This window comes from Papio anubis, chromosome 4 (assembly GCF_008728515.1).
Source record: "Papio anubis isolate 15944 chromosome 4, Panubis1.0, whole genome shotgun sequence".
Taxonomy (NCBI): Eukaryota; Metazoa; Chordata; class Mammalia; order Primates; family Cercopithecidae; genus Papio; species Papio anubis.
This window is the reverse complement of record NC_044979.1, coordinates 165805997-165814320: the sequence shown is the minus strand read 5'-3', so window position 1 is coordinate 165814320 and position 8324 is coordinate 165805997.

The following is an 8324-nucleotide window of genomic DNA, read 5'->3' as shown; positions in this document are numbered from 1 at the left end:
CTCCAATCTTTATTGCTTTTCTCATAAGATTATATCAGTGTATTAGTCAAAGTTCTCCAGAGAAACAGAATCAGTATGATCTCTTAGTGGGGAGAGAGAGAGAGAGAGGGAAGGAGAGAGAGAGAGAACTGTCACTGTAATAACTAAAGCTTTCAATAAAATGTCAATGCATATTCACAGTCATGACTTTTCTGCTAATGAGTCCTCCATACTCCCCAGTGCAGCTCTGCTAACAAGGCTACACTAGCCCAGCTGTGCACAAGAAGCATATCAGAGCAGAAGGCAATGTTCAGAGAATTTGTTTCCAAAAATTGTTTAAATCTAGTTTTCCATCTTATGTTATTTCTGACCATCACATTCCTCATGTTTGTTTTATTTCTTTGTTACCCTTTTTAAAAAACAATCTTCTTTTATCATTCTCTACCCTTCTGCTTTGTTTCCTGCACTTTAACCAAGTATTTGCTCTTTTTGCAATTTCCGTAAATCTCGGGATTATTGACAATTGGGTAGCATACTTTGTTATGTTTGCACCATCCTAAGTATTGTAAGATGCTTAGCAACATCCCTGGGCCTCTTCCCATTAGATGCCAGTAGCAGCCCCCAGTTTGTGACAACCAAAAATGTCGCCAGACATTGCCATATGTCTCCTGGGGGCAAAATTATTTTCTGTATAGAACCACTGCTTTAGATGGGTATTTCAGAAATGAACTGTGTGAGATAGTTCTGGACTGTGGATGCTAGACCCCATTTGGAATGGGGATAGAACAATATGGATGCAATATTATATTACTCTACGAATGAATGAAGTGTTACGGATGACTGCTGAATCAGTATATTTATACTTCCTAAATCTAAAATAATGGTGAGCTACCCACTTAGCAAGTATTTTTCTGCTATAGCATATGGACATAATAGCTTTGATTGTGTTTACCTTATAATGACCTGTTCAATTGTAATTGGAGAAAAATGATGACTTTATTGTGACAAGCTTCTAAAATGCCTTCGTTGCCTCTTGAGATCACACCCACTCATGATCATCATAGACTTAGAGTGAAAGGACACAAAGATAGATGTGTACCCGCCCCCCACCTGCTACACCCTTGTTCTGCTCTCTAATCTTTGCACATACCAGAGATTTCGTAAGTTCTGTGAGTACCTGGTTTTCTGCACGTACCAGAGATTTTGTTTTGCACATACCAGAGATTTTGTAAGTTCTGAGGCAAGGTCACAAGACGTGTTTAAGTAAGATAAACTCTTGCTGCCATAAACCTGCTCTCCCGCCTCAAAGTTTGAACCAAAATATCAGAAATGGCGGGAACCAATCATAGTTAGCCAAATCGCCTTGTTCAAACACTAGCCAATCATATATCTGATTTGTATAATAACTCTATGCCCACTTTTCTTAGACTATATAACATTGTTTGGAGCTCAGTGGGGGAGCTCTCCTGCCCGTCTCGTTTCTCGAGCGAGGGAGAGTTCCAGGTTCGAACCTGTAATAAAGATCCTTGCTGCTTAGCTTTGACTCTGGACTCTGGTGGTCTTCTTCGGGGAATAAACGGTCTGGGCATAACAAGAGATAATGATAAGAATTAGATTATCTCTTCACTGTATTTCAAATAATCAAGACCAATTGCTAGAATATAGGTTCTGTTTTATTATCTCTTGGGCCTTCCAAGACCTTTCTTCAATTTGTGGGACTCATTCTACGTGCTCTACAACAGAGAACTCAGCTCTTTTAGCATCTACCAGCAGTAGTAAAATGGATTGTGAACTGTGTTTCTTCATTCTGAAGCTTTGTAGCTGATATCACAGACTTTACCCTTCGTCTCAATATTTCAATTTAGTTCATCATATGAGCATTTTACTATGAACCTCTTCAGCTGTTTCTACCAAATATTTCATGGTGGCAATCACCTACTCAAAGAGTTTATATTTCAAGTACAAGAAAGCAAATCCATTTAAATAAGTGTTTATTTGGACCTGCCATGTGCCACAGTTTATGCCAGGTCCTGGAGGATATAATTTAAAATGACACACATATCAACAGAATTATATACGAACTATAATTTTAGTTAGAATGATTGCGATAGTTAATATTTTGTGTCAACTTGACTAAGATCAGAGGATGCCCAGGTATCTGGTAAGATATTTCCGGGTGTATCTGTGAGAGTGTTTCTGGATGAGATTAGCATTTAAATCAATGGATTCAGTAGATTGCCTTTTCCAACCTACATAGGCTTCATCCCATCTATCAAGGGCCATAAAAGAACAAAGGGCAGAGGAAGGAGGAATTTGCCCCTTTTTCCTTTCGCCTGGCCACTTGAGCTGATACATAAGTATTTTCCTGCTCTTATACTAGGGTTTATACCATCAGCTTTCCAAATTTTCAGTCCCTTGGACTCAGACTGGAATTACACCAACAGCTCTCCTGGGTCTTCAGTTTACAAATGCAGACTGTGGGACTTTCCAGTCTCCAATTCCTCATATTCTCTCTCTCTCTCTCTCTCTCTCTCTCTCTCTCACTCTCTCTCTCCATCTCTCTTTCTCACTCATTATTCCAGAAAGATCATACTGATTTTGTTTCTCTGGAGAACCTGACTAATGCAGAACCTGAGGTAAGCATTAAGGACTCACCCCATTTGGGGAGTGCAAGGCTGTGGCAAAGGGGCATGGAAGTGCAGCAAACAAAATGCAATGCAATGCTGTGCGGTGTGTTAGTGCCCTGAGTATTACTTCATAACGAGGCATAAGGCAAGCCACTTGGCAGGCATGCTTGTTAAACATTGGCGACTTCTCTGGAGCGGTTGCAAAGAAAAAATACACCTCAAGGAAATTGATGGGATAGGGAAGAAAGGGGAAACGTGTCTTTTCCTGTTCTAGTATCTCCTCTTACTACGGATCAGGTTCATTGTGAGGGTAATTCAACCACATTTCCCGTTGAAGTATGTTTTGGAGAAGCACTCAGGAAGTCAGACTCCATACTCCATCCAGGTGCAGTACTTCATCAAACTCTGAAAATGCTAGGGGAACCCTGAGTAGACGGCCCATTAGCCAAGAAAGTGAGAGAAAGAACGCTGTGGTGGTGAACAACTTCTGTGACCTAACAAGACCACTGGAAAATCCTGAAAGTATTTATAAATAGATAAAACTAAATACATAAAATATATTTGCAATAAATTGGTTTACATATGTAGGAACAAGTGTATTACCTTCATAATGTCAACAAATCTATTAAAATCATTTATGTGCCCGATTATTTTAGTTTTCATTAACTACCAAGTCATACTTTTAAAAATGTGAATTCTATTTCTAATTTTAAAGTTAAATGACAAGATACCTTAAAAATTAATCAATACAACATCCTCACTTAACAAATAAGGAAACTGAGGCTCAAGGAGGTAAGATAATTTGCGCAAGGTTACATAGGGAATGATGGATTCAGCTCTAGAAGTTGTCTCTAGGTTGTCATTTCAATATTCTATTCTCTCTTCATCTTTCTACATAATTGAAAAGAGTTGCTTTTTCATTGAAACGCAGACAGCTGACTTAATGATCCTTCAGAAATGGCAAAACAGAGGGAATGTGGAACTCAGGTAGTCAGATATTTTCTTGTGCATTCGAGGCTATGAGTATCTTCCTTTGAGCCAAAGCTAAAGGTACGAGGCAAGTTTCTGGATAAAATAACATGTTGTAGATGCAACCAGTCAGAAAAGCAAAGGATCTTTCACAGATTGGAGTGCAAATGGGAGACATCCCTTTAGGGAAAGACTAAGATAAACATTTGACAATGTGGCTGTGAGCTTCAGTGCTCTGTGAGTACAGAATGGCAATATCTGTTCATCAATTTCCTCCCTAAGTCATTGACTAGCCATTTATCATGTCAGAGAAATATAAAAAGTTAATAAGACAGTTTCCTAGTTATGAGCACATGTTCTAGAGGTAAACCAAATGCGGTTACAGGCTCCATTGCTTGGCAGCATTGTTTTGCTGGAAAGTTTATTTAACCTGTATGTGCCCCAATTTCTTCATCTGCAAAGTGGAGGTTATACTAGAACTTGCCTTACAGCATTGTTTGGAGAGTAAATGATTCACACTGTGCACTTGCTATATAATAATAAATCCTGGATATTTCATATGATTATAATTTGTGAAACCTAGAAGGAGTTCTGTTTATTCATCACAAAACTCAGCACTCTCAGTTAAATGGAAAAACTTTGAGAATCTATGAAACACTTTGTTGATGTTTGTTGTTTTCAAATTTTAAAAGAACATAGTAGCCATTTATACTGATGTTGAGGCTCCAGCTGATGCTCTAAAGTACAGATGAAGCCAAAGAAAAGAAATGAGAAGGATTAACTGATGTACCTTCATTGTAGTTACCAGAAATTGGAGCATTGTGGTAACAATTTTGAAGCAAGCTCCATCATGTTAAAGCAAAGGTTGGCAAACTTTTTTTTTTTTTTTCCTGAAAGGGGCCAGATGGTGAATATTTAAGGCCTTAAGGGACATATGGTCTCTGTCTGAACCACTCAGCTCTTCCACTGTAGCATGAAAGTCAGAATAGACCATATGTAAATGGATGCTTGTGGCTGTATTCCGATCAATTTCATATGTAGAAACAGGTAGTAGCTGGATTTGGCCCATCAGCCATCATTTCTCAATTCCTGATCTAGAAGAAAAGCTCTATAGAAAATCATGTATTCCATGGCAGTATGGTTTTATTCACCACGGCTCTATATTTGTGAATATCCAGGGTATTTCATATAGGATTGTAGTTACTCATGTCACTTTCTCATTATTGAGCTTATTTAATGAGTTTTATTTTATCTTTATGTAAAATGATTTTATAGGGTGCTTTTCACATAAGTTAGAAGTTTGGTAGAGTCCCCAAAGCTGAGGGCAAATATTGGTAAATGACAATATATCCCAGTCCTAGTCACATCTCCATGATTACAGGTGGCCATGACAGCTTTACAGCTTTCCTGAGTCTTACACCCCTTAAGTGCAATGTAGACATTTATAAGAGAAAGAGATTTACTCTGAAATAAGTTTTATTCTTGTGGGATAATACTACCCATGTAACACACAAAGAGAAACATATATATACATGGCTTCCCTCTCTTTGGGAAAGGAGAGAAGGTGAAGAGGCCCATTCACAGAGTGTGTGGTGGCTGGCTGGAATGACAGAAGGTAGTGTCATTCTCTATAACAAAAATGTTTTATGTTATAGGAACTCAACGAATGTTTGTTCAATGAATGTCTAACTGAAAATAACATTTTCTAAAGCAATTATATGATCAAATGCTCTATGATGGGATGTAAATCTCTCAAGACATGATATGTCATGTTTCAATTCCTCTCTACACTCTGTTTTCTTTCCAGAAAAAAAAAAATGAAACACATGAAGCTAAGAAAACAAGTTTACTTAATGAAAATAGTAGTAAGTACAGGATGCATTTACTGAAAGTGTCACACTAATAAAAGAAAATGACATGTCTCTGGAATTGTTTGCCCACCAAGAAGACAAGGCAGAAAATTGAGTATTTCTGTATCTCCTGGAGTTTTGAGACTAGACTAGCATACTCTTAAAGCAGTGAGCCATTATAATTAGCTGGGTGGAAGACACCTGCTCTAGGACCAAATCACAAATCACGGGCAGTGCTGTTGTCATGCACGTCCGTGTGAAGAGACCACCAAACAGGCTTTGTGTGAGCAATAAAGCTTTTTAATCACCTGGGTGCAGGCAGGCTGAGTCTGAAAAGAGAGTCAGGGAAGGAAGATAAGGGTGGGGCCGTTTTATAGGATTTGGGTAGGTAAAGGAAAATTACAGTCAAAGGGGGGTTGTTCTCTGGAGGGCAGGAGTGGGGGTCACAAGGTGCTCAGTGGGGGAGCTTTTTGAGCCAGGATGAGCCAGGAAAAGGAATTTCACAAGATAATATCGTTTAAGGCAAGGATGGGCCATTTTCACTTCTTTTGTGGTGGAATGTCATCCGTTAAGGCGAGTCAGGGCATTTGCACTTCTTTTGTGATTGAGGGCATTTGTACTTCTTTTGTGATTCTTCAGTTACTTCAGGCCATCTGGGCATATAGGTGCAAGTCACAGGGGATGCGATGGCTTGGCGTGGGCTCAGAGCCCTGACAGCTGTGAGTGTGTGTTTCCTATGGGCCAAGAAGGCCACCTCCTGGACAAATGGATCCTAGCAGAAGAAAGCTGGGTGGGATGGAGCCCTAGCAGGAGGGAACTCGGGATGAGGATTCAGGGAGAAGTCATGGAAGGGTGTGCTAACTCTGTGGTGTCTTCGTCAATTTGGACTAAGATACCATAGACTGGAGACTCAAACAAGAGAAATTTATTTTTCACAGTTCTGGAGGCTGGAAAGTGCAAGATCAAAGTGCTGGCCAATTTGGTTTTTAGAAATGGCTCTCCTCCTGATTTGCAGATGACCACCTTCTCTCTATGTCCTCATGTATCAGAGAGCACAGAGACCAGAAGAAAACCTCTTGTGTCTTTTCTTATAAAGGCACTAATTTCCACTTGAAGGTTCCATTTTCATAAGCTAATTACCTCCCAAAGGCCTCTTCTCCAAATACCATTGCATTGGGAATTAGGATTTTAACATATGAATTTGGAGGAAGGACACAAACATTACATGCTTATACATTACAGAGTGCATAATAACAGAGGATATTCAATGGCAAAGATTGGGTCCTGGCTAAATGCACAAACCTTAATGTCCCTGTTGAAAAACCTGTAAGATCACCAGAAAATCTGTTAAGATGAAATGAAGTATGTCTGAGCTCCCTGCCACAAAAAAGAATGCTACTATAAGTCTTTTCTGTGTTTCCACAGAAAGGTGCTAGAAATGAGATTCTGGGCTGAGCTGGTTTAAGGTGGGTCTTTCAAGGCTGAGAACTGATTGGAATTAGGTATATTTATAATATAATAGTTTAGAATTGATGGACACAGCAAAGAGAGGAAGCTGACATGAGTTTCTTGATACCTAAACTGTTGCTTAATTAGGGAACTGTTTATTCAGGTCTTCAGGCTATTGGCTCCAACAGATTAGTCTATAGGAATTTCTTAAAGCATGCAGGGAAATGAGCTATTGTCTGATGTTATCTCTTCCCAGTAAAAGTTTCCAGAGGCAAACAACACAGTCCTTGTTGACACAGGTGGTCTAAAGCATCATGTTGAGGAAGATGGCCCTGGTTGTCATTTTCTTTCCTCCCACTGTATCTTTTTGAATCAAACAGAAGCAAGGAGCAGTACATTGATGGAAGGCAAGGTGGAGTATAGAAATTTAAAAAAAAAAAATTAGTCTTCTTTAAACCGCTGGTGGCCTCTGGAAACACATGACAGGCCTAGACTGAGGGGAAAGGGAGAAGCTTTGATTGTGGCTGTTAAGACTGGTTTTGTAATTATGCAACTTTGAATTACTAACATGAAATGAAAATTTTTCTTAATATCTTAATGTGATAATAGATCTACCTATTGTGTCGTTCGACGATTCAGGGAAGATAGAACTCTAAATTCAGTGCTGTTAAAAAAAAATGAAGCAATTTCCTAATTCTGTCCTGAGTCCTGTCTGCTTAATGCATCAGTTACAACCAAAGATGACCATCTAATAATTCTCGATTTTCTCTTATTCGGTAGTAGGGTTAGATTTTCATTCAGTGGGTCCTGTACAGAGTCTGACGTAATAATTGACATTTTGATCAAAGTAAGAAAAACATGAAAAATTCCAAGTTATCATTTATTATTTTACCACTAAATATCAGTGCTGAGCTTAGGATCAGAATAAATATCATGAAGATGGAAGCTATGCAAATGTACCTCTTAAATCTCCTGCTTCAGGGAGCATTACTGATTGATTGACAGCTACAGCAGCTGCTATGTGAATCTACCGTCACTTTTGTGCCAAGGTTGTGCTGTCATCCGTTCTTGTTAGTAAGTACTCTTGGCAAGGATGCTAAGGCAGGCCCCCTTTTGGTGATATGTAAGGCTCCTTTGATGGGTGACTTGCCAAAACTTTCTTAGAATTGCCCTGAAGGAGTTTCTTAAAGAAGTTTCTTCTAGGCCAAACTTACTTCCCTCTGTTGTTCACTGAGGCTAGACATACACCATAGTAGTATGGCTCTCCCAGACCTCTCCAACTACCTCCCCATTATCCATCACTGGCATTTTCACCAGTAAATCCTTTTTATGTTTAATCCTATTTGGCAGCTGCTTTTCAAGAGACTGCAATGGACACAACAGATCAGTAAGATTTATTCTTCAAAAATTGAATGTAACTTACTCTATTCTCAATAATGGGTTTATATTA